This window comes from Pocillopora verrucosa, chromosome 3 (genome assembly GCF_036669915.1).
Source record: "Pocillopora verrucosa isolate sample1 chromosome 3, ASM3666991v2, whole genome shotgun sequence".
Classification (NCBI taxonomy): domain Eukaryota; kingdom Metazoa; phylum Cnidaria; class Anthozoa; order Scleractinia; family Pocilloporidae; genus Pocillopora; species Pocillopora verrucosa.
The window spans coordinates 3,526,891-3,551,993 of record NC_089314.1 but is presented as its reverse complement, the minus strand read 5'-3'; the positions used below and the strand labels follow the sequence as shown (position 1 = coordinate 3,551,993).

The following is a 25,103-nucleotide window of genomic DNA, read 5'->3' as shown; positions in this document are numbered from 1 at the left end:
TGCTTTACTACATATTTCTCTAACGAAAAGATGCAGCTACTGTTGCTTCCCCCTATTTGTAAACAACATAAGCAACAAAGCCAGCACTCGGTAAGCAAACCCCATGGCAAATAAGACTGCTACACAAGTGCTGTAGTTATCCAGTGTGTAACCATTCCTTGTCGATAGCCTGTGCACATCTGACGCCATGACATCTGGGTAACGAATAGCCTCCTTTTCAAACAGTGCCTCCAGGTACCAGCGGGAGTAGGAGAGACTGTAGATCACTCGAACGAGCTTCCTCTTTGCCATTTTACACAGTGTAGGAGAACTGCCTGGGAATTCAGTTCAAGACAGAAGTAGAATTGTGTCAATTTACGAAGATAACAGGCAGCAGAGTAGGATGAGGGCAAGAAACACTCAGCAGCATGAAATTGCTATTGCAAAATATTTATTTAGTAACTTGACATTTAAATAAATCGTTCCAGGATCGCGCCTGGCAAATATTACACTGTAGGAGTACTAACTCATGCATAATCGCAAATCGATCACGTGGGAAAATTGTTAAGATTTTAAGGATTTATGCCTGTGCCAAAAACGTACGCAACAAACAATTTTTAAAGGCCGCGTTTGGCTTGTTTTACGATGGGATGACCTAGTTATCACTCTAAACTTTGTTTACTCAGACACCGAATCCGAAACAACACGATGTCCTAGAATTGAACTTTTAGCGCAAGTAATTATCAACTACTGGGTTTTATTTCAGAATTTCGTCATATTCGAGACAGAGTTGACGAGAAGCTTCCCTTATTTCAGTAAGGGCCGGTCATTATTCACCAACTTTCTTAATTGCCCCCCCCCCTCCCCCTTATTGGTGACGACTGATTCTTCCCTCCGCCCTCTGCCCTCCGCCCTCCTCCGCCCTCCTCCTTAACTATAAATCCCCCATAATTCTCCACCCTCTTCCTCAGGCGATAAGTAATGTCCAGTAACCCAAAGGTAGCAATAGTACAATAACTCAAAGCAGCGAAGTCAAATTGATTAACATGACGCATCAATACAAATTTTCTTAAGTTCCGTTCTCTATTGTCTCATCCCTCTTCTACTTCCCCCTCGTATTACTGTTTGTCACGATAACCTTTCCTTTGTTTACCTGCCAAAAGAGAGGAAATGAGTGCAAAAGTAACAGATGCCATCTATGAGTTCTTGGGGCTAAAGATAGCGGATATGTAGTAACCCGCTCCAGTGCAGGCGAACTGAACTCCAAGAGTGGCGGCATAATGAAATCGGAAGTAAGCTAAGAAAAGAATTTTCAAAAAAGACATGGTTTGATGCTACTCTGGTTTACAGATTTAATGAATCTAACCGAAGACGTTACAATTCATAGACCCAACGTTTCGACACTCCTGTCTAGTGCCTTCATCAGGGGTGATCTAAACGCTGCAACAAGAGGTCCTTTTATATGATCACTAATTAGCGGCCTTTTTTCTGACGAGGTGTAAATAGGCGTCAGGAAGCGAACCGCCATCGTCACGATTTAAAGGAGCGTGGGCGGAGTTAATGTACCAAGCCTCCAAACAAAGGCGCTGGTGGTAACGCCGATTAGTGGTGATAATTTTAGAATTATCCCACCCAATTGTATGGTTAGTTAGACGTGTGTTCCGATAAAGCTGAATTTTCCTTTTTGCAAAGTAAAACAGCTTTTTGGTGCTCTTTTAAACGTGTACCAAACTGATATTTGGTCTGTCCGATGTATTCGTTGTCACAGTCATTGCAAGGAACAGAATAAATGGCGTCGGTACGTTGTTCTTTCGTGACAGGATCCTTAGGTTTGGCGAAAATATGTCCCAAAGTCTGAAAAGGTTTTTGAGCAACTTTAACGTTGTGGCTATTCAAAATTCTCTTGATGGGTTCCGTAACACCCTGAATGTAAGGAATAACAGTAGAACCAGTCGCTGGTTCCCTTTCATCAAGAGCGTTACTAGTTGTAACTGGTTTTTGGCAGTTACGGAGAAAGGTTTTTGTATAACCATTTGCCTTTAGGACATTGGAAACATATTTCCTCTCCTCAGCCTTCGAATCGAGTGAAGATGGTAGACAGTTAGCCCTCCTAACTAAAGTTTTGGCTACAGACTTTTTATGGCAAATAGGGTGGTGAGAATCGAAAGCAAGGTATTTGTTGGTGTGGGTAGGTTTACGGTAGACACTTGTCTCTAAATTACCCTGAACCCCTCTGGACACATTTAATCAAGAAAGGGCAAATGTCTATCCTTTTCATGCTCAAGGGTGAATTGGATCGACGGCTCTACTGGGTCTATGAATTGTAACTTCTTCGGTTACATTCATTAAATCTGTAAACCAGAGTAGCATCAAACCATGTCTGATTGTCCACCTGGTTGCCGTGTGAACTTAAATAAATTTTCAAAAAAATTAGAACGGACACGTTGATCTAAATTTGAAAGGTAAAGGGGGGGTTGAGGGAGGTATAACTGTGCGCAAGATATCATGAAATGTTTATTATCTCATGCTGTGCACCTGTTCGGCCTCAACCCTGACATTCGCTGACTTTCTGGCCTTACGTCAAGTATCATACTAACGGAAACTATTACTTTGGTCGACTATAGACATTTGTAGACGCCGAAAGGGGAAAAAGTTGAAAAAAATACAAAGGGGGCTTATAAGATTATCAGGTTGATAGGAGAGACAAACAGAGGCACGCGCTATTCCAACAGCCATGAAAACCTATGCCTATCACATAAAACGACGTCTATTTCTACCTCTCGGTGCAATCAGTGAGTACAGCAGGCTCAAATAAACAACAGGAGTGATGACGATTATGGGAATCTGAGCGACATTGCCAGCCACAAAGTAACTTATCCTGTTGACACCAGCTGCGGCTTCACTGCAATGTAAAGTTGATAATGAATATCAAATAGGAATAAACTGACACTCCAATGGCCTAATGAAGGCTGAGCGATTCAGCCGAAACGTTTCCAAGAAAGTCGATACGTTCCAGTGAGTCCGATTTAGTCTCCTCGTTATTTCTTTGGAACGTGGAATTCCAATTATTGGTTTTTCTCCAGGAAGTTAGCAAAATTTCTCAAATATCGAAGAAGAAAGAATCCATAACCGCCGTCTTCTTACCTGTCTTCGTTATCGTTTACGACTTCGTCACCGCACTTCGTCTTCGACGCCATCGGTTTTTGTTGCCGTTTTAATCGTCACCGTCGTTTTCGTCCTCCGAATCGTTTCGTCGTCGTTGTTGTAGTAATTTTCGTACTCGTCCTTGTAGCCGTTGTCATAAAAAACGTGTCGTTTAAATGTCCGTTTTTCTCGTCATTTCGTCGTCTTCTGCGTTTTCTTCTCTAGTGTCATCGTCGATCGTCTTTTTTGAATCGTTATTCACACAGATCAAGAAATGCAATTCCCCCCCTTACCGCCAGAAAGTTGTCCTGGTGCTACCAAAACATCTCAACGCAGATAACATGGCGGTCAGACAAATTGCTAAGGAGCTAAGGGTGACGAGAGTGAAGAATTCTTCAAGGGGAGCCTGTGATAGAAATAAAAAAGGTATTTTCAAGTTCGATGAATTGTCACTTAAGATAGAAAGAATACAAAGATTGTAGGAAAGTACTCTGGAATTTTTTTTTTTAGCACAGGAAGAATTTACAAATTTCGCCCTGTGCGAAAAGCTAAGCATCGGTGCCATGATAATTTTCAGTTATTGACGACAACTTGGCTATCACAGTTATTTAAAATATCTTGACTTTTGGGACCCTTGCTTCTTTCCACAAAACGCTTGTCTGCGTTGTACTGTAATCTTTTAGCAACAAATCTCTCTGAGACTAAGATACATGAAAGATTTCAAAAACGGTGCTCTCAGTCAAAACCATTTTGCGCGCGATGTATCACACCAGCAGTAGTGATCCCTATTTGAAAAACGTTAAACACTGATTACATGAACGTCAACTAACCTCCATCCTGAGGGCCCCTAGGGTACCCCCTGCAAGTAACACCAAGAACTGATCTAGAAGAAGTGATCGTGACAAACGAAACTGCAGTCGAATCTCACGACGAAGAAATGTGATAAACTGAATCAAGAAGTTGGGCATCTGCTTGTCTTGATCTGAAAATGGAAATTGAAAGGGCAATCACCTTGTGGGTGGGTCTCGTTGAAGAGAAGGAAGGTCAAATAGAATATGAAGTTGAACATTAGAAAACGCGGGACATTGGAATTTGAATAGCCCGCAACGTTCAACGAGCTGCTGACGTCCATCATCAGGCTATTTTCTATTCGAGCTACAGAATGTAGCGTGAGCTCCCAAAGTTGCAGCTGCGCGCCCAGTCAGACTCAATGAATCCACCACGATTTTAATAAGCAGATCTTGTCGATGCAAGGCTTCATCAACTTTCAACATGTCGAGTCAGAAGTAAAAAAAATGATCCTCGCAGTTGTGTTGCAATTAAAGAGATTGCACTAAAGAAGCCTGAAAAAAGTTAGGCTTCAACGGGATTGGAACCCGTTTCAACATGTCGACTGTAAGCGATTTCTATTTCCCACTGTAATTTAGTTTTCATTCCATGTATTCGTTCTTTTCTGTTTGGATCCTTCCTTAATACAAGCAATTAACAACTGAAGTCAACTCAACTCTGAAGTAAACTCTCCATTAAGAGGTAGAAGCATAGACCGCAAGATATCGTTGCGAATGCGAAGAATCTTTGACAGTAGAAACAGCTTTAAATGAGAGATTTCTAATTGCGATTGACGACTCCTAATCGATCGGCAGATATTTGCATACAAACTGACTGACAAACATCGATTAATATCAATTATCATTGATCGCGGGGAACAGACTTTTAATACCTTTGGAAATCACTGATTACCTTTATTTGGGTTTCTCTTGAACAGTTTCGGAGAAGATGTAAAAGATAATTGCTCTATCCCGTCATCTGGATCTGCCCGGCTCCCATCAGCACAGTCAGTGTTTTCAGCGCCCGCGTTATTTCCAGCAGCATACTGCTCCCAACGCTCGGGTAAAGTACTAGTTGATTCATCAGAGCCCTTCCACAATCCGCCAATAACATCCATGTAAAAATCTGCTGGGTTCACTTTCTCAGGTATTTGAAATCCAAGCATTTCAAAGTAGTTTTCTGCCTCTGGTACACTTCCTAGGAAGACGGTTCGTCCACCGGGCGCAAGAAAGAGAACTTTGTGGAATTTACCTACAAAAAAAAATAATAAAAAATGGAACATGACAACCAGAAAGAGGGGTTGAATTATAAATTTTGGGTTGTATGAATTTTGCAAATTGAGAAACATATTATACCCGAAAAATCGTTTCACTGCTTCTGTTTCTACTCTCATCAAATATTAGAATCAAAAAGTTATTTCCGTCTACGTTTTGAGACGGCAAACAAATCAGAGTAAAAAAAAAAAACTTGGTGCAATTTGCAGTCCAGACTTACTGAATATTTCGTATCTTGGCTGATGAATGACGCAAACAATTGTCAGTTTCTTTTTTCAGCTACGGCCCTTCAGCGCATCCACGACCATCAAACTTGAAGTACTGTCCAGTCCGCTACAAGAGAAGTAACAAAGGAAATGTAGAGTTCAATGAATCCAGAATGGAAGCACCTTAATGTCAAAGCCTTAGAATGCATAATCAGGCGACTATGGTGGTATAAATGGGACACTGGGGACCTATGGCAACGACTCATGATATTTTTCCTTGTTGTGCCCTAATGACACATATCTACACGTAAAACTCGAAATGGCAATAGATAGAAGCTATACGAATTCGAAGCTGTGAAGCTGAGACGCAGTTTTCAAGGGCCAGTTGCTGGCACAGTAATTTTTTTGTAATGGTGTCATGATAATATACTGCATACTCAAGAGTTGGTCCTCACACTGGCAAGCGTTTTTCTCTTGAGAAAGCCCATACCTCGTCTCCAATCTTTGTATTCTTGACATGCGCCAAATCAAGAAGATCCAAGACCTGCCGAACCAAATGGGTCAATTTTACTGTTTCAATTTTACTATTTAATTTTATGGTAAAGTGAGTGATGTAGAACGAGCTTACCTACAGGTCCCTCATCACCATTACTCAGTTCCAGTACAATAAAAGATTTTAATCGGTGACATACCTCGTTGACTCTTTTTTCCTTTTCGTCTTTGGAAATCGAGGATGGCAATCTTAGATTTGCTTGATAAATCAACACCTCCTTCACTGTTAGTGTTCTGTGCATGATATCTTCCTGAAAAAAAACAGTACAAGTTGAGCAGAAGCATATAATGTGGATGAGTACAGGACTAATTCCTTAGGTTGCCTGACACAGAAGTTTCCTTCTTATATATTCTGTAAGTCATATTCTGTTTAAGTCTAATTTCAAACACTGCATCAATAACTTGAATTGTCCCAAGCATTTTATTATGAAGAACTTTAACCGTCTCTGGGCGAAGGGCGCGGCGGTGGCCCTCTTGAACGACACCGATATTACACCAATAGAAAAAACTAAGCAGTTGCTTCCTTATTTCTGACGCAAAACTAACCTGTGGAACAAATCCCGTGATGTTTCTGAAAACGCCCAGATCGTATACAAAGTTGTTGTTGATGAATAGACTACCGGCGCGTTTCTGGAAACAGAAATAAGAAACTGCAGTAAGCGGGCTTGAAATTTTGTTCAAATAAGTCAACCCTAATGCTTTCTAAGAGTATGTTGCATCGTTTTACCAGATCTCTCTTCAATCTCAATTCTGTTCATCAAGTCAATTACTTTCACGCTCATGAGGTCACAATAGGTTTACACCCAGGTTTAGTTGAACATGCTTGTCATAAGTAAAGATAGCATTGTCGTATATTTTCTAGTTGTGGTATTGAAAATATTAGTCGCAACTACAAAAAATAGCAAGAAAAAAGCCTAAAATAGTATTTTTCGCAGGTTTTCAACGACATATTTTCTATTTAAATGATGGAAATATTTTAGTTTTCCTATATCGGATTCTACTAGCTGAAGGCTCCTACAAAGAACTAACCATCCAGCCATCTTTTATATTGCTAATGGCCACTTTAATACTATCAGACCATTTTCAGTTTTCGACACCAAGGGAAAGTGAAGCCCTGGTAGCACCTAGGAATGCATCAACTTCTACAGCATCCAGGGACTGATCACACCCTTGAGCTCAGAAATGCTGAAGTCAATAATTGGCACAATTCACTCGAATTTTAAGCTCCGATGAGAGTATTTTTGTTACACTTATTTCAAATGGAAAACCAACCCCATAATAGGCTTTTCCACTAGGGGTGTTGAGAAACGTTGTTTTGCCGGATCCCGAGGGACCCATTACCGCAGTTACTTCCCCAGGTAGGAGTTGACCGGACACGCCTTGAAGAATGGCTACCTTAGTCTGTTAAATGAAGAAAACAACACACAAAGCATAACTACATAAAAATTCTGTTACTTACAATGTGTGTGGTATCAAATATTTGTAGAAGTAAGCTCTGACTGATTCTTTAGTTTTCTCCTTTCACTAAAGCTCCAATTGAAATATGTTCAGAGCATAAATTCTTCCTTTACTCTCCAACGCATGCAGAAAATCTTACTTTAACTTAGAGTCCTTCGAAATATATGCCATGAATTGGTTTTTATTTTCCGTGGCGCACTTTCGCGCCGAATTTTGTCTAAGTGTCAACAAGCTCCCCTGCAGTACTTCGGCGCCAAAAGTAAACAAAAAAAAGTAATGAATGATACGAATAACAAGATGAAGATGATATCATTTCAATTATTATTATTGTTATTATTTTCATCATCAATGCCATTAATTATCACTATTATTATTATTATTATTATTATTATTATTAGTATCATATGTATTATTATAATAACAGTGGCAGTAGCAGTAACACTAACCACAATTTTATTTTGGCTGTCGATAGTACGTAACTAAATAAAGTCTCCGGACTCGGTAGTAAGAAAAATACTCTTCGGCGAATATTCTTACACGAGATTGACCGTTACTTTGAGATTGATAACAAAAGGCCTCTTTCTCTCCTTTTCCACTGCGCAACCAGATATTTACCTTTTTAAGAGAGAGGCTAAGGTTTTGAAAACGAATGGTGCTGGTTTGTGTCTTGGGCTCCGCCTCCTCTCGGTATTTATCCAAAGTGTTCCTCCTGATACTCTCTTGCATTCTTAAACTCCGCTTTGGGAAGAGTCTCTTTGTTACATAACGTTCAAACCATTCTATAAGTTTTTCTTCGTGGTTGAAACAGTGCAAAAGCAACAGCATTACCAGCAATATTGCTAAGATGAGTAAAACACCACCAGGGGCGCTGATAGGAAATGAAGACCCTTTCTTGCATATGGAGAGAATCTGAAAATAGACCAAAATAAGACTACGCTCCACAAGGAGTTGTGCATGCAACAACAGGGATGGCATCTTCCACATGTTTCTGCCACGAAATGCAAATGAACGATATAAGATGAATTGATATTCCCATACTTGATTTGCACTTAACGTAGATGCAAAAGCGACTGGGATAAGTATTGCAGCTTCAACGTGGAAAACAAAATTAGCTACTCACTGCCCCGAACCAATCTTACCAAAGACAGCTTCACTTAGAAAGGGGTTTGGCGCCGTGAAATAGTCAACCTGTAAAGTCACGGAAGGCACAAATTTGTTCCTCCTTAAATCGAGTTGCATCAATTTCTTCCCCGTAAATGAACTAAATTCTTATAATGCACAGCATTCATGAAAAGGATGCATTTTATGAGCATTATTTAGTATTCTTTGCAGTTTTATCATTTGCTATTGATATTCATATTTGAAGTACGGAGTAAAAATAAGCCGAATTAATTCTTAGATTATAGTATTTCCATAAACATTTACAATTTCCATAGTTTTGAACTTGGATTTCCCATGGCCAAATAGCCTTAAAAATCCCGTTTCTCTCGCATCTGTCTTTAACGGCTATTACCACTTAAGAGATGTCTTCGGATGTGCACTATCGAATAACAATATTGTGACTATTACCAAATATGTGTAACAAGACTAATTACTTATACCGGACAGCGTTGTGGTTCCATGCTTCCCTTCCGACAGAAATGTCCACTTGGACACGTCTTTTGAATGGTGACGTTTGGGCAATAGTTGCCTGGATGACAGGGAACTGGGAGCTTGGCTCCAGGGCAAATATACTTAGAAGCTGCATGAGAATCACAGATAGGAGGAGACTGAGAAGTATTGCAGCATTTTCCACTCTCGAGGCACAGTAAAGGCGATTTTTTCTAGAAAATAAGATGAATGTTTTCATCATGAGCTGAGCGCACCACGGGCTCTGCCATTAAAGATATGACATCATAAAGATCGTCACATAGAACAGAGCATTTAGAAGCGTAAATCAATAATTGAAAACATATAAAGTGACACTGGTTTCATAAAACTTTGGCCAAAGTGTGTTATCAGACTCAAACCTCATTAGAATTGTAGTTCTTGCAAGATCACTTTAACGAGCTCCTTCCCCCACAATCCCTCCCCCCCTCCCCTCCACAGTTAACTCCAGGATCCACCCACGTGTTAGGGGAAGTCGAAATTGTTTAGGTCTCCATCTGAAAAGTGATTTTAGCTCAAGTAAATTGGCCGTCAGCCAATAACACTCCTGGGTGGTAAGGACACTGTAAAATTAAACTGTTTTGCCCAAAGACCCAGCCAGTGTCGAACTTCTCGACCCAGAGTCCAACGCACCAACCATAAAAGCACCGTTCCACTCACTCGGTCGTGAATAAGATCATAAAAAACTTACTGTGGCGTTAACTAGTTTATCTCTAACACAGTATGTTCCCTGTGGACATGGTTTGATACAGACTTGATCCTGAGGACAATAGAAGCCTGAAAATATTCATAAAGTCAATATTTCCTCAATGTTACGGTAGATTCTAACTTCAAGCCGACAGGTGACTTTTCGCCTTAATTGCGTTTTTGCTGAGGGTGAAATTCATCCTTTTCATGAGATCATGTAAACAATTGCGCTGCCTCTTCTACATCTAATTCATCCAGGAGAAGAAGGTGGTGGGGGGAGGGGGCGAAGGGGGAGATTTAGTGTCTGCAATAACGAGAATCCGTAACAGCGGGGTACGAGAGGAAAAAAATTGTTTTCTATCTAAACATATGAAATAATATGTAACTACACAAGCAGGAATTCTTGTAAATCCTTCATTTACCAATTTAGTTCTGCGAGTGTCACAATGCAAAGGCCTACCTAAATCAGTCTGCAGAAATCAGCCGAGACGACAGCGATAAAATATACAAGTTTTGATCTCGGCCTGAAGTTCGTTACAAAACGGTAAGCGTCTTCGGATCCTTAAAAAAAATATCCAGCCTGGTAGAAATATTTTCTCAGTTAACCGCCATGTTTTTCCTTGATAACACGTATTTCTCATCTGCAATGGAGCTATCTGCTGATATATTCCAATGGCATTGCTTTGCAAGTTGTGACAACATCGTGTTGATTTCATTTAAGAGAATGAATGGGTAGTAGTTCCCCCTACCTCCTCCCCCTTCCCACTTTACCAACCATTCCATGAGCGCACTTAGGATATTGATGATAGATAGATCTTATCCATTGACTGTGAAAGAAACCACTATTTTCTTTAATTTTCCCCGTTTGGACATTACTATGTAGCTGCTGACTATATTTCATTATAACAAACATCCGAGAGTTGTTGTTGCGACTTTTCACTTCTGGGATGGCAAAATGATCATATATATCATCAGGGAACTACCAACTTACCATCAGGACAGGGTTCAACTTTCATCGAATGTTTGCTGAAGAAAAATCCCGCCTTATAAGCTGAGGAATTTTGAGGTTCCATACAAAATGGTTTTCCCCTGCTTATCTGAGTTGCTAACGGACAACAGACATCGACGTACTTTGCGGGACAGTAGGATTCGGATAAATCCTGAAAAACATCTGCACACAAAGATTAAACAAACAATTTTGACTGAATATTACTTTTAACTTGCAGTTGATAGAAATATCGAAATTTCTTTTTCTAAAGTGACTTTTGCTAAGCCCAACTTTTCGTTCTTCTGTACACCATGTTAACCTCCTAAGTTTAACCATAATTTTTTTTTTTGACTTAATACTGCCTTATTGCCTTCGATTTTAATTCCTCTGAAACGGGAAAATAAGAAACATTTTGGGCAATATAATAAGCCACGAGCGCTTATTAATGCTCGTCTAATTTGCACTGACAGAATTTGTGTGTAAGGACATGTTGCGTGACAAACAACAAGCGGCAGCTGTTCCCTCATCCTCTTTATGTCATTCGTGTCACTCTGGCTCTTCTAGTGGCCAATTTTCCCACACGGTAAAAGGTCGGAAAAAAGAACAGTTAAACACGAAAAAGCCTTTACACAGACTAAAGAGACCAACAGAGACGCCGCTGCTTCCTTTCACTCACTCAAACGAAATAAATTGACAGTGGTTAATTGAATTTGCATAACTCGTGATTTCATGGCTACAAAACAATTTAAAGGAGGAGGGGGCATTGGGATTTTCGGTTTGGTTATTTTTGAGATCGGTTTTTCGGTTCTTGTGCTTAATAACTTGAAACACTTTTTTCGTTTCGGTGTTTATTTCGGTTTGAGGATTTTCCGTTTTGCAGCAGTTGGTTTCCGGAAATCCGATATGGTTTTCGGTTTTTCGTATTTGGGTTTCGATTCCTCTTCGATATGCACGCTCCTCTTGTCATGCGGTTTCCGGTCTAAATCGAACTTTTTTTGCATGCGGTTTTCGGTTTTGATCGGATTTTTGCGGTTTTTGGATGATTTTTTCCTACGGTTTTGCGGCTTCTAATAGACTCCAACGTCCCCCTCTTGAAGTTTTTAAGCTTCAAAGATGGCCTCATTTCTCGAACACGAATCGCTTAATTGATTGTTTTCTCAAAGGAGACTGTAAATAAGTCGTGGATACATTGCATGTATGAGTGGGTTTTGAAGATTTTTAAAATTCCTCTTAAAAAAAACATACACTTTTACAGCTAAACATAGGCAGCTAATGGGTAACTCTCGGATAGCATTGAAACTCTTTAGAATTACTTTGAACTGCTGGATTGATGTTGTTTGAATGGTCAGAACCCCTCCGGTATGTTTCGTAGGAGATCTTGGGGAGGTGAATGAGGAGGAGTAAGATAGAGTTTGTGGAAAGGTTTTTGTGTTATTTTAAGGTGAGGTGGTTTCGAGGATTTCTTCATTAAGAAGGAAGAGTATCTGTGACACCTGTAGTTCTCTCCTCGACTTCACACCATCCATCATTGCAATTGTTATTACAGTCAGTGATCAATTGTTCGGTGTAATTATCATGTCTTTGAGTAGCTTCAGAAATAGTAATTTTAGGTATAGGATCAATTGAATGTATTTGAGCATTACCGGTGCTTGAGCGTGGATTACTGAGGAATTCTTTCTATTTCTTACTTTGATTTGCAAGAGCATCATTAGCTCTAGTATCCGGATTATCAAGCCAATTTTCCTGAAGTTCTATATGCTCATTTTGAAACAATCACTTGCCTTAACGAGGTATTTTACTGCTTTTAACACTTTTCTTGATCCAACATTCTGAAATTGATAATGATGCTTGTAATTCAACCTTTGAATTACAAGTTTGAAGGGGATAGTTTGTGATTCATTGATTGGTTTTGCTTAAGTGCTAACAGTTGAATTTGCATCAGCTGGTACATTTACAACATTGCCATGAATAGATAATTGTCCACCTCTGGGGGAGTTCACGTATTTGCATAAATAGAATAGGTGGAGAAATTAATCTTTCTTCTAAAGGTGTCAATTTTAAACATTGTGGTTTCACAGAGAATTCCATTTTTTTTGTTTTAGAACAGACTAGTAGCTTCCCATTACTTAGGTTTGACTGGCAAGTAGAGCAAATCAATTTCGTATTCTCTGTACTAGCAGTGGTAGTTATACATGCTTCAAGCAAAGTTTCGGAACATTTAGGACATATGTTTGCTTCACAATTTCTGACAGATGACCGATCCATAAATAATCATAGCAAGTACATACATATTCAGGACCACACTAGATGTTATCGTGAAAAGTTTAAATGAATTTTGTCATTGTTTGCATCTTTTGTGTAGAATCTTGACATTTAAATTCGTGTATTTCATCAACTGCTATACGAAGTGGTCTTTCAGTAGCTGGCTTAGGCAGGTCATGGTCCACTTGAGTTCAACCCAGACATAAAGGATCTCTTTCTATTCTGTGCATTTTGTTCACTTCTCGTTCATGCTGATGGTTACTCTTTTTACTATTGGCAAATGCCTGCCTATTTAGTTCTCTGATATGATCAGGATTTAATTCTTTGCGTTTGCTAAATTAAATGCCCGCCTTTGAGATTCTCCTGTTTTTTCAATATTTTCTGATCTTTTAGCTTGCAGAGCTCTGTTTTGCGGCTTATTTCTGAAATCATTATTTCTTCGCCTTCTTGTAATGTATTCCTTCATGTATTCCTTCACTGGATGGAACAGTTAAAACATATTGTGTTTCATGTCCAACATTTCTAACAGTAGTATCAGTTTCTGAGCACAGTGGACTGATATTTGTAACCGATGAAAACCCTGGATCAGATTCTATAACGTAGATTGTCAAGTTTAATGCAAGTATAGCAAGTGCATCAGCCCATGTACCCTGGTGAGACATATCAACAGCAGACCCATCGGTATCGATTTTTCCGAAATAATACTGCAACGCGTCTATCGATTTTCCGAAGTAAATGCCGCGACGTTGAACAATCCGGGTCATAACCATTTCCGGATACTTGATGACGTCACCAACATGGATGTCGTAGTGGGACATCGAGGAAACTCACTCAATACTTTATTCGAGCCCTAGCGACTTAGTTCCCTACCCATATCCCATGAAACCTTGCAAAATTACAAAAGACAAGCAATTACACACAACAAGCAAAGAACTGATGGTGGTCGCGATGACGAGAAGGAAAAATTCAGATGAAAAGTCGGGTGGAGGTCCATGTTGCGAAGGGCTCGATCGAGGAATAACCTCTCTTTAGTTGAGGTTTTCAGGTATGCAACATTTTTTTTTATTCCTTAAAAAAATCTTTTAAAAAGATAGAATAAATTTGCTTCCAATTTGTCAAAATTCCAATCGAGTGCACGAACGTTGAAAGTCTGTTAGTGTGCAAACTACCAGACGGATTCCTTTGTTCAGATCCATCGGAGTATCGTGCAAACCATAAATTTTAACCATACATTGTGGCCGGCCAATTTAAAGTAAAAGGGCAATTATTTATCGGACCTTTATAAGCCTACATTGTGAATTTCAGATCAAGCCAACAGCATGGATGAACACATTCAGAATCCCGAGACACTTTTTCGTCTTTGTGGCACAAATCTGCCACGGACCAGGGTCAGTGATGAAATTTCGAATCAATGTCGATCTTGACATCAGAGAGATTCATTCAGCCAAGGCGAATGCACACTAAAAAATAATTTCAGGAAACCACGGATCTAACACATAAACGTGATTATTCAGCGAGTAAGTTCTCCTTCAGGCAAACATAAAACAAAGAGGTATTCGTTCACTGAGCTCTCACATCTTCAGGTATCGTATCCGGGAAATGTGCGATAAGAGCGGCATGAAGATGAAAATAAAGAAATCGCATTGGTGGAAAGCCTTGCCGAAGTGTCTCTATTACAGCATTCCGGAAACAAAGGTTGGAGTTTAACTACACGAACTGATGAGAGTGAAATTTTCGTCTAAAACCATAAGGGACTTGTCTGTAAATGTGAAACTCGTTTAGAAACACCGCTCGTGCTTTCACATTTTGCAGTGATTACCTAAACAAACTCTCTATACAGGGTGTTCAAATCAAAGGGTAATTGTAAAGGACATTTTATTGCTGACTAAAAGCTGTAGGACCGAATTTGTAGTGTTCTGAGACCTAAATTCTCCCGCGAATCGATCAATAGCGCGCAAAATACCTTGTATGATTCTCTTTCATTGAATTCGATCATGTGTATTCGTCTTAATATAGATTGTGACTACTTGATTTTATTTTATCCCACTCACGTATTTATTGGCGTTTATTTTCCAGGTATCATAATTTCAAGATCAAAGCTCCACGTAGAACACTGCTTGTTATTCAAAGTGAAGACGACAACACGTATGACTCGCATGCACTGGCTTGTCTTCTTCCACGAGAAATGGAACGCATTCCAGAGGCTCTACGAGAAGTCCAGATTTTCAGCAAATCGCAGAGAAAGACATACACTTTAGGAGATGTCAAAGGGCAGCAGATCGGCACGGTTCAGCACTTTCTAAACATACAGCTGCATGCTTTGCTTCGATGTGGCAAAATAACCAGGAATTGAAGGGTAAGTCACTGTTTTCTTGCTTTACTGTTACTTTTTCGTAAAGGCTTGATGGACTGAAATTGATAATGTCTATTTAAAAATCGGAGAGAAGCAAGATATTGTCTTTCCTCGACCTATACTGGAGAGAAATGAAATTGTCCCGATTCCGCGATCTCACACCTCACTCGTCCCAATTGTTATCAGTGCGCGTTATTTGGTTCAACCTTATTTAATTGGTTTTCTCGTAACCCAAAATAGGGAAATCAACGGAGAACGGACAGTAACATCGAGGCCAAGCTCTACCCAGACGTTTTCCAGATACAAACAGGCTGGCGGAGGAGCTTTTATTCCTGTGACGCTCTTGGTGGAAGGGCTACCGCGTTACAAAGAATTTGTGCTAGAAAGAATCCGCTTTACTCTTCCAGAATGCGAGAATGTCGAGAACATGCATGTTGAATGTTTGAAATAAACGAATATTTTTAATGGTATCTTACGTCCAGTCCTTGTTAGTGAATTTTGTTTCAGCTTACTACCGCATTACAACATGGCCGCCACAACAACAAAAAAATCAGCTTCTTCTTGTTTCCAGCACCTCTCGGCCAAATTTGCTTTGTTTTGGTTTTGATCTCACCCAATCACAAAGCTCGAAACCGATATCCAGAAATGGTTATGGCCCGTACTGTTGAAATATAATTCGACTTTTCTTGGAGGAAGTTTCGATTAATACTCGTCGCAGTTAGCACATGTTCAAGCTAGTCAAAGCTGTTTAAAAGACTGAAGGTGTGACTTTGAGAGTAGACGCTGAATGCGTAGAGTCATTGATCCTCCAAGCTCACAAGGTGTGTATAAATAGTGAGTCTTTAACGAGTGAATCTAACGAGCGAAATTTTGATCGAACTTATGGGGGAACCTATGAGCACTCGTATCAGCAAAAGCATGAATCAAACCTAAGGTTAAACAAAGCTGCTAGAGACATCAGTAGCTCAACTGATCAGTCCATTATATCCAACCACAACACTGTAGTGGCTAAGCAGAACGAAAGGCAGTAAGAAAACTTATCTGATGGTAACAGAAATCATACAGGGAAATTAAACCATCGAGATTACAGTAGAAGAAAATATCGAACTATTGTACAAGAGTAAAGCAATAAAGAGGTATGAAAGGTCTCATATGGTGCATAGTGTACCACATTCGTCAGCGATGAAAACGATTTTATCGTTTGATTACCATAATTATCTTAAAACCAGAGTGCGTGAAAGTAAACGAGTTGGAATCACTCATAAGTGCAAAAGGTTCAAGGTTGTATTTTGCTATTGATTATGTTTATGGTTTAAGAACTGCAAAGGATAAAAAGACATGTGAAGTGTCAGTTGTGTTTTTCGTGATGAATTTGTACATGTTGTTCAATGTCATACAATTAAATGTAAGAAACGAAACCACAAGTATTTTGTTTCAAGGGCAACGTTACTTACTTCAGGTGATATCGAGTTAAACCCGGGACCTGTTACTCAGGGAATTAATCCAAACAATCTTAATGAATTGTTACAATCTCGATCAGCTCAACATGGCTTGAGAATATTTAGATGTTGGTGGCGCAGGCGATTGCTCCTTTAAAGTTGTCTCCCATCAGTTGTATTTTGAACCTAGCTATTACATAAATGTCTGTTGTACTGGTGTTCGATGTATGAGGAACAATTCAAAAAGATTCATCCAAAGAAGTACAGACGATTCATGGTCAAGGTATGTTGACATCTGAGTGAGTGACAAATTTGCATATTTTAACCCCTAACAATGATCGTTGCTACGCTTCGTGTATCTACGACTAAAAATAAAGCCATCCATCTTCTTTAGGGGGGGCGGGGAGGTGAGCAAGGAGCCAAGAGAGCGGCGAATAATCAGATTACTATGGCGGATGGATTAAAAGAGGGAATATTAAGTGATCCCGTTGACTTAAACTTTAACTTAAGCACACGCTCAAGCTAGTGGTTGCGGTCTCATGCATAAGCAGAGAATTTACAAATTAAAGGTCTTTCCTCCTAACCACCGGTAGCCTTTTTCGCGAGCCCGCCAGACCCCTTTCCCACTTCATCGCCCTCGAAAAGAAAATTAAGCTCAAGGCTATATTTCATTTGGGATATAAGAGCCAGGTAGAACGTAAAAACATCATTCACAGCGATTAGTTTCTCTCTGAACTTTGAAAGACAGCTGGTGAATTATGTTCAAGTTTCACGTGGTCAAGTGTTTAATTCATCCTCAAACTACTCACGCTGTTTCAATGGAATATAAAACCTCATTTTGTTTTTTTAAACGAAAAAATGCTGCATGATATATCCTTTCCCTTCTAATGTTATTATCCAAATGTTGTGTGGTGAAACATACCGTGTAACCAAACAACCATGCACAGAAATGTTGAATTGATTTAAAATTCAGATCGCTCTCATTTGTAAAGTGTCTAGAGATGTTTTCGTAACCAACCTAAAGATAACCCAAAATATGGTCACATTTCGTAGAACTCACAAGATGCAATAAAATGAGCGAGTAAATAAGATCTATTACCTCCGCATTTCCCGCCATAAACCACTCGGGTGACGGAAAGTCCGAGAATGAACCAAATTGTAGTCACCATGCGGAAAGCCTGTCTTCTCCATTCTCCAAGGTTCAAATGCTTGTGGTTCGACAAATCGCGGAGATATGAATATTTCTCTTCCGCTTCTACTCCTCAGCCTAAAGTATAATTACAAGGAATAAGTTATGGTTTCTTGACAAACTGAAAATAATGTTTATCAGACCAAGGTCCCCAGCTATGTTAATGTGATACGGAGCATAGTGAAATAGACAAATTCGGCTAACTCTTGCTAATGTATCATCATCCTTCATACATTTTAGTAACTTATATATCAGTCTAGCAGCTCTAATATGTATCAATTCTAGTTTTTTAAGCTTGATGCCAGACCCCATATCACAATTCCATATAAAACACTTAGGATTACAGTCTTAAAGTAAATAGTTTATAAAATAGATTTGTGTAGAAAACTTATACATCTCAGCATTTTAACTTTCAAGTGAAATGAACAACGAGTTAGTTTGATATGCTGAGACCAAGATAATTTGTCATCGATTGTAATTCTGAGGCACACAGAGGAGGATACATACCGAATGACGTTGTCGCCCCACTTCAGAGGTTTCATAGGACCTATGAAGGGCTTAATGCTCAAAGTCATCGCTTCGGATTTACCTTCGTGGACAACCAGTCTGTTCTCAAGTGTCCAGGAATTAACCTGGTCTAAGACTTCTTGTAAAATTATGACAATATCCTCAACAGAATTCCCTATAACATAAATTGTTGTATCGTTTGCATACATATATAATTCCCCGATGGTCACGTGATCCAGTAGGTCATTAACATAAGTAGCAAACAGTCTAGGGCCAAGCAAAGATCCTTGAGGAACTCCAACTCTAACAGGTCTTAGACCTGATCTAACATTGTTAACTTGAGTCCTTTGCATACGGTTGGTGAGATAATCATTGATCCAGCTCCACATATCACCCGATACACCGAGTAAGTTTTTCTGCAAGAATTATGTGGTCCACGCAATCAAAAGCTTTGCAGAAATCGATGAATAAGACTCCAACCTTGACTCATAAGATGGAGGAGAAGGCTTTCAATAGAGTGTCCTTTCCTAAAACCCCATTGTCTATTAGTTAAGATACCATTAGAAATAATATGATCATCTATAGACTTGCATACGACCCTCTCCAGTAGTTTTCCTGGAACACTAACCAAAGATATTGGTCGAAAATTTCTAGGGTCCAGTCTATTCCCTTTTCAAAGATAGGTATAACTGAAGATTCTTTCCACTGCTGGGGGAACTTACAACAATCCTTGCTCTTTTTAAAGACTTCAAACAAGCCTTGGATAAAAGAGATCTCTGTGTCAGTTTAAGATCTTTAGGTAAGATTCGATCTGGTCCTAATGCCTTGGATGGATTAAGAAGCAGATACTTACTGGTTAGCATGAATCATCCACCAGTTGCTTCACGTTTCCCTTTGTGTGAACAGTTTATCATTACTAAATTCATCTATCTTCCTTCTGTCATTATCCGGACGACAGAGATCCCGGTATTCAATCCGATTTCGTTATAAATATAAAAGCTACTTGCGGTTAGAAATATATTGCTTCTTAAAATTCCGTGAAAGCATAAAATGCTTGGACAATGACATGGTTAAATAATCCAATTTAAGAGTCTTCAGTACAAAAAACTTTGATCGTACTTTGAAGCTCACGAGTTACTTTTCGGTTGCAATCTTATTTTCATGCCATCATAGCTTAATCATTTCGGTGAAATGTCTTGAAGAGCACAATAATTTACCTGACCATGCAAAGTGAATGTTACCGCGACACTCCGCTAGCTCTCTTTGTCTACCGTTGGTAACTAATGAACTGTCAGTGCAAAGAGGTTAGAGCAATGGAACGGAAAATTGTTTAAAAAAATGTACATATAAATATGTATATAAACGAAAAAAAACCCCTTTAGAATGCAGAATTTTTGAGATGTCTACAGCTTGAAGTATTGAAATAAAAATCCGGAAATGTAAACAGAAAGTTCGAAGGAAATCAACTTGGTTTGAGTTGCCTCAAGATTTGAGTAAACGAGGGCTCCAGCATGGAAAGCGTGGCAGTCTTCGGCCAAACGATGATTATGAAGATGATTGTGAAGTAAATTCATAATTGACAAAAAAAACTGTTATTAAGTCTTTGTACCATTCGCCTTTGTCTTTTTGATAAAGAAATTAAACTTGCACCAATTATAATAAACAGGACGTCTTCCGCATCAGTACACAAAGCGGGTTTTTATTGCCCGAGAGTAAGGCACAAACGATGGATGGGAAACAGCGTACAGCTACAAGTCCTCACTGGCGCTGGTGTCCACCCAATAACCGCTAGTTTCCTCAAAATAAAATAAATAACCTGCCGAGGTATTTTTATTGAGAATTTGACTTTATGGTTTTATTCCTAAGAGCGATCGTTTCTATTCCCATACAAACTCTCATATTTTCGCCATGACGATTATTACGCGGGATGATCACCTCGCAGCGTGATCTCACATCCACCAAGCAGTAATAAATGAGTTGTCAGTAATCGGATCCTTACGTTTGCGCGAAGATTTCTGGGATCGCCACGGGGCAAACATTGCAACTCGCAAGAAAGGAATGTATAGCGAAACGTTTCGAAGTCCTAAAAAACGAGAGATCATCGCTTTTTTGCCACTGATTTATCAGAAATGGGTATACGTAATATTGGTACAATAATATTGATTGATTTATCGGAGGGATTGTCACCCATGGTTGTTAAAAGGAGATTTTTTTCTTTCACTTCCTGTTAATGTTGACTGTTTTCTGTTACATTCTGGCAGATAATTCGCACAGCAAAACAAAACCAAACCAAACTAAAAGCAACTGTTCAACAAAGGGAAATGGTATTTTATAATTCAATTGTTTCTTTCCCAACTTTTATTCCTATTCGACCGTGGAGATCATCCATGTCACGCTACAGTTTCTAAAGAATTATCTTTGAGCTTCCTCTCTCTTGTAATAACGAGTGTTGGCTTTCAATTTTTAACCCACGTACTGTGTAATCAGTTATTGTAAATAACAAACAATACATAACCATTCAGCCGGTCATAGCTGTCTATGGTATCACATTTTCGGGTTGCCTTGAATATATTCGTCCGTCCTATGTACCGTCCTTAGTGAAACGCGTCTAAAACACTGTAAAAATGCTTCTTTTAAGTTCATTGATGGATATCAGCGGTGTCACCACTTGAAGTAATAAAACATTAATTTTTGTTTAATCTACCCCATTGTGCATGACTGCATTCTGTTTGAAACGTGCAGCTAAACAACAAAAGAAAAAGAACCTGGAAAAGTAACAAAAGAAAATGCTTTATCGAAAAAACCTTTAATGTTTCTCTCCGTAATAATATAATATTACAACAATCTTGCAATCTACATGGAAACAACAGTACTGAAATAAACACTTCGATGTCGTTTTACTGATCTAGGCAAAGGCTTTTCATTCTTTTGTGCCTTTATGTGAAAAAAAATTGCTATGGACTCCTTATCTAAGATTATTGAAATGACTGGCTATACAGTTATTTAATGATAACAGCCCAATCAGTGACTCAACATTTTTTTCTCTTGTACTATGCTAAATCTAACAAACAGTATTTTCTTTGAACATGATCATTAACGTTAGTTTTCCGTTATGGACCTGTGTTAGCAATGCAGAGAAGCGCGCACGATTTTTCCTCGTTTAGTTCAAGCTTAAATTTTTTTTTTCAATTTTATATTTCTCCAAACATTACAAATTAACGGTTCTGAAGTGGAATGTTAACCGGGTGTAGACGGTGTGGAGTTCTACGAAATATTATTTGTAACATACCCGCTCTAAATTCTGGCATTCGTATGGCGTAAATTATAGGATTTATTAGCGAGTTGAACAAAAAAAATGTAGTCATTGCCATATCAAAGTGAAAAAGGAAATTAATGGGAAGGCTAACAAGTAGCTTCAAATCAAAAACGAACATGCCAAAGTTTACTATCGATGGCAGGAAAGTTAAGCACGATCCAAATGTGGCATGAAACATTGTACTTGTCAGTTTTCTTTCCCTCAGGCCGGCTGCACCATGGAGTTGTGCAAAACGACCACGACGAACTTTGATATAAATAGAAACATGGCATGCAAATATAACCAACAGAAGGATGGAAATATATGAAAAGAGGACCGAATAAAAGATAATGAAGTCGTGATTGAAGATTGATAGTCCATACACCACAGAGATCATGAATACAGGTACTAACCAAGTGACAACTATAACCACTCCATAAACCCATTTCTTAACAAAACGATGCTTGAAAGGACAGAATGTTGCGTGTGTTCGTTCTAATGAAATAAAAGTGAGATTAAGAAGCGAGACTTTATCAATATAATACCCAGTAGCCAGTTCTAGTAAAAATAACCAAATGCTGCTAGGCATATCGTTCTCCCACGTATGGCATATCAAGCTCCTAGAAGATTCAATCCGAAGAGGTCCGGTAACCGCCCCAACCAAGAGATCGACTACGGCTAGATGGATGATCAAGTATGTACTCTTCCTCTGCAGCCGGCGCTGCTTCGCAAACATAATAATGGTGATGATATTAAGGATAACTGTGGCCAGACATACAATGCCGAGCACAGCAAACCATGAAATGTAGTGGGAGGCAGGAACAAACATCCAATCTTCACTTTTCAGGTAATGAGTAATGTTGCTTGAGTTGGGAGCCATTGTGTTTCCACTGAATTTTTACTTCACTAAGTGACCTATACAAATGGAGACAAGTTGTTAAATTTTTCAGTGAACGATAGGATGTTTCCTGGCCTGGCATGTGTTTGCGATGCTTGGAGTTTTTTCTATTCCTAATTAAACCACTGTGGACAATAACGATTGAGGCAATGATATTTCTCAACAATACACGCCACTTACGTATGAATGCAAGGGATAACGTGAAAATATCTGAATAAACTGTATTCGACGACTTGTCAGGACTGTTTCAACCAAAAGCACACAAGCATGATGTAACTGGTCCTATTTTGGTGTTGTTATCAAAGGTAGTTGCATTTACGTATATATGGCTTCTTCAGTGAAAGTCTGTTAAAGGAAAAGTTCTTGCACAATGCCTCGGTCAAATTTCCAATTTCAGAGTCCTGGGCCAAAAACTTTTTGAAAGGCACTGCTTAGATATTATTGTACTTACTCAGTTGCAATATTGTTTTCATACCGTCACAGCTTTATTACTTCTGTGAAATTTCTTGATTAACACAAAAACGTACCTAACCACGTACTCACCGTAATATCACAACAACAGTCTGCTAATAATGAGCTTAGTTGCTAACTCACGACGTGTCGAAGGTTATATCTCCAATAATATTGTTCTTTCAAACCACTATACCACAGTTTGAAGTGGCTTTTACTGAAATATGAATTTCAAAAGGCCAAAGGAAGAAAAAAATCATAAAAATGAATAAACATACCTTGAAAAGAGAAATTACAGTCGTATTCAGAGCCGCTTAATCCACTCTCTTTAAATACATGAAAAGGTGTGGGGGTCATTGTCGGTACTAAGCTGGTTATATATGACGTGAATTAATCAGTTAAAATTTTTAGATGGCTTTTCATTTAAACACCAGTGTGCAAGGAAAATTAGTTAATTATCACATCGCAGGTGCACAGGAACTAGCCCTCAGAATGGGATAAACGTATTTGTTAAATTGACTATGTCTTCGGCGACAAGCCTTAGCTAAATTTTACCTCCTAATATTATCAGATAATATGGATAAAAGATTAAAACCTCCTACTAAGATTCTTTCGTGAACTAAAAGAATGGGTTTTGAACATCTACTTACGCTATTGTTAAGGTAACACATGATCAAACGAAACCAACAAGAAGGTGGTTTTACTTTACTGAGTGGAATGAAGAAACGTTAAACATTTGAAATGCTTCACGACAGGTGAAGGAAGTCTTATTCCTTTCTAAAACAAGAAATATCACAGAATTAATGAAATCATAAGATGATAGGACATATCACTCATTTTACCGGCGTTGTAAATAAATAAATGGATCAATTTGCTCAAAAAGATGTCTCTATGTCAGCCTATCCTGGACTCATTCGGTGAACAGACAATCGCTAAGCCAACTCCTATTAAAAGTAAACAGACTTTGTGACGAGATGTTTGCTTAAAGATTGATCTCTGTCGATGTCCACAAAACAGGAACGAAGCCATTAGAAAATAAATGTTCCGGTGGTGATTGCCCGAGTGCCAGGAAGAAACGTGAATAGAATATGTTAACTGCTTCAGCACAGGTGTTAATTTGGGTCCAGCGTATCATACATTTCTCAGTGAATAAATCCTCCCCTTTTTCCCAATTAACAGAAAAATTGCGTCTTAAAAAAACGTTTTTCACAACGAGGATTCGCAAGAAATTAACAGCTAGAATCAAAGTTTCCGTGATCTCTTAATCAAAAATATTTCTGCCGTGAGGCTGCGTCTCAAAACAGCAATCCACGTGCGCATCTAAGTTGCTGTTGCAAAAAACATTTGAAAAAATATATATATATATATTTCAAGTTAGCGATCGCCTTGAAGATTTGTGAAGAGGGTCTGAATCTGGTTAATTGACCAGCGACAAAGGGTAAAAATAAAACTGACTATCGACGAAATGCGAAAAGGAATTACCGATTAGGACGGACATGAAAATACTAACCGACAGCATTATCGATCTTCTTATTCAAAATGAAGAGCATTCTAGCTTATGAGGTTTATTGTCAGATTCAGTTTAATAATTAACACATTTCCTGTCGTCAAACTTATTTCATTGCCATGTAAGAGTGCGGGCTCGTTTCCAGGGTGTCCGCTACTCGAGCCCACAAATTTCCTAACGAATGTGGAAGCTTCACTTGCATTTTAATCATTAATTGTGATTCACCAACAACCGACAAAGATCGAAAATTTAGCCAACTAACGACAATGCGATGAAATTTTAACCAATAGCTAATATGAGGACCCCCATTCAAACCCTCTGTAAAGGATTATCAGAGTCGTATTTATAAACAAAAACGAATACATCAAAGGTGTAACTGAGAGGGTGGATCCTTGGGCCATTTTAGCCTTCCCAATCCTAAAAGACGTTAGTGCATTACA

General features: G+C 38.9%; 1 long non-coding RNA gene and 2 pseudogenes across 1 annotated transcript; 1 reads left to right on the top strand and 2 right to left on the bottom strand.

Annotated features, from left to right (window-relative positions):
- Positions 1-36: 36 nt before the first annotated feature.
- On the bottom strand, positions 37-18,902 carry LOC131799404 (uncharacterized; annotated as a pseudogene).
- On the top strand, positions 14,598-15,706 carry LOC136279946 (uncharacterized). The gene is made up of 3 exons (XR_010717077.1): positions 14,598-14,720; positions 15,102-15,381; positions 15,619-15,706. It is a non-coding gene; the product is annotated as an uncharacterized lncRNA (long non-coding RNA).
- A 2,802-nt stretch (positions 18,903-21,704) lies between the features above and the next one.
- LOC131799424 (adenosine receptor A3-like) lies at positions 21,705-23,473 on the bottom strand (annotated as a pseudogene).
- Positions 23,474-25,103: the final 1,630 nt, after the last annotated feature.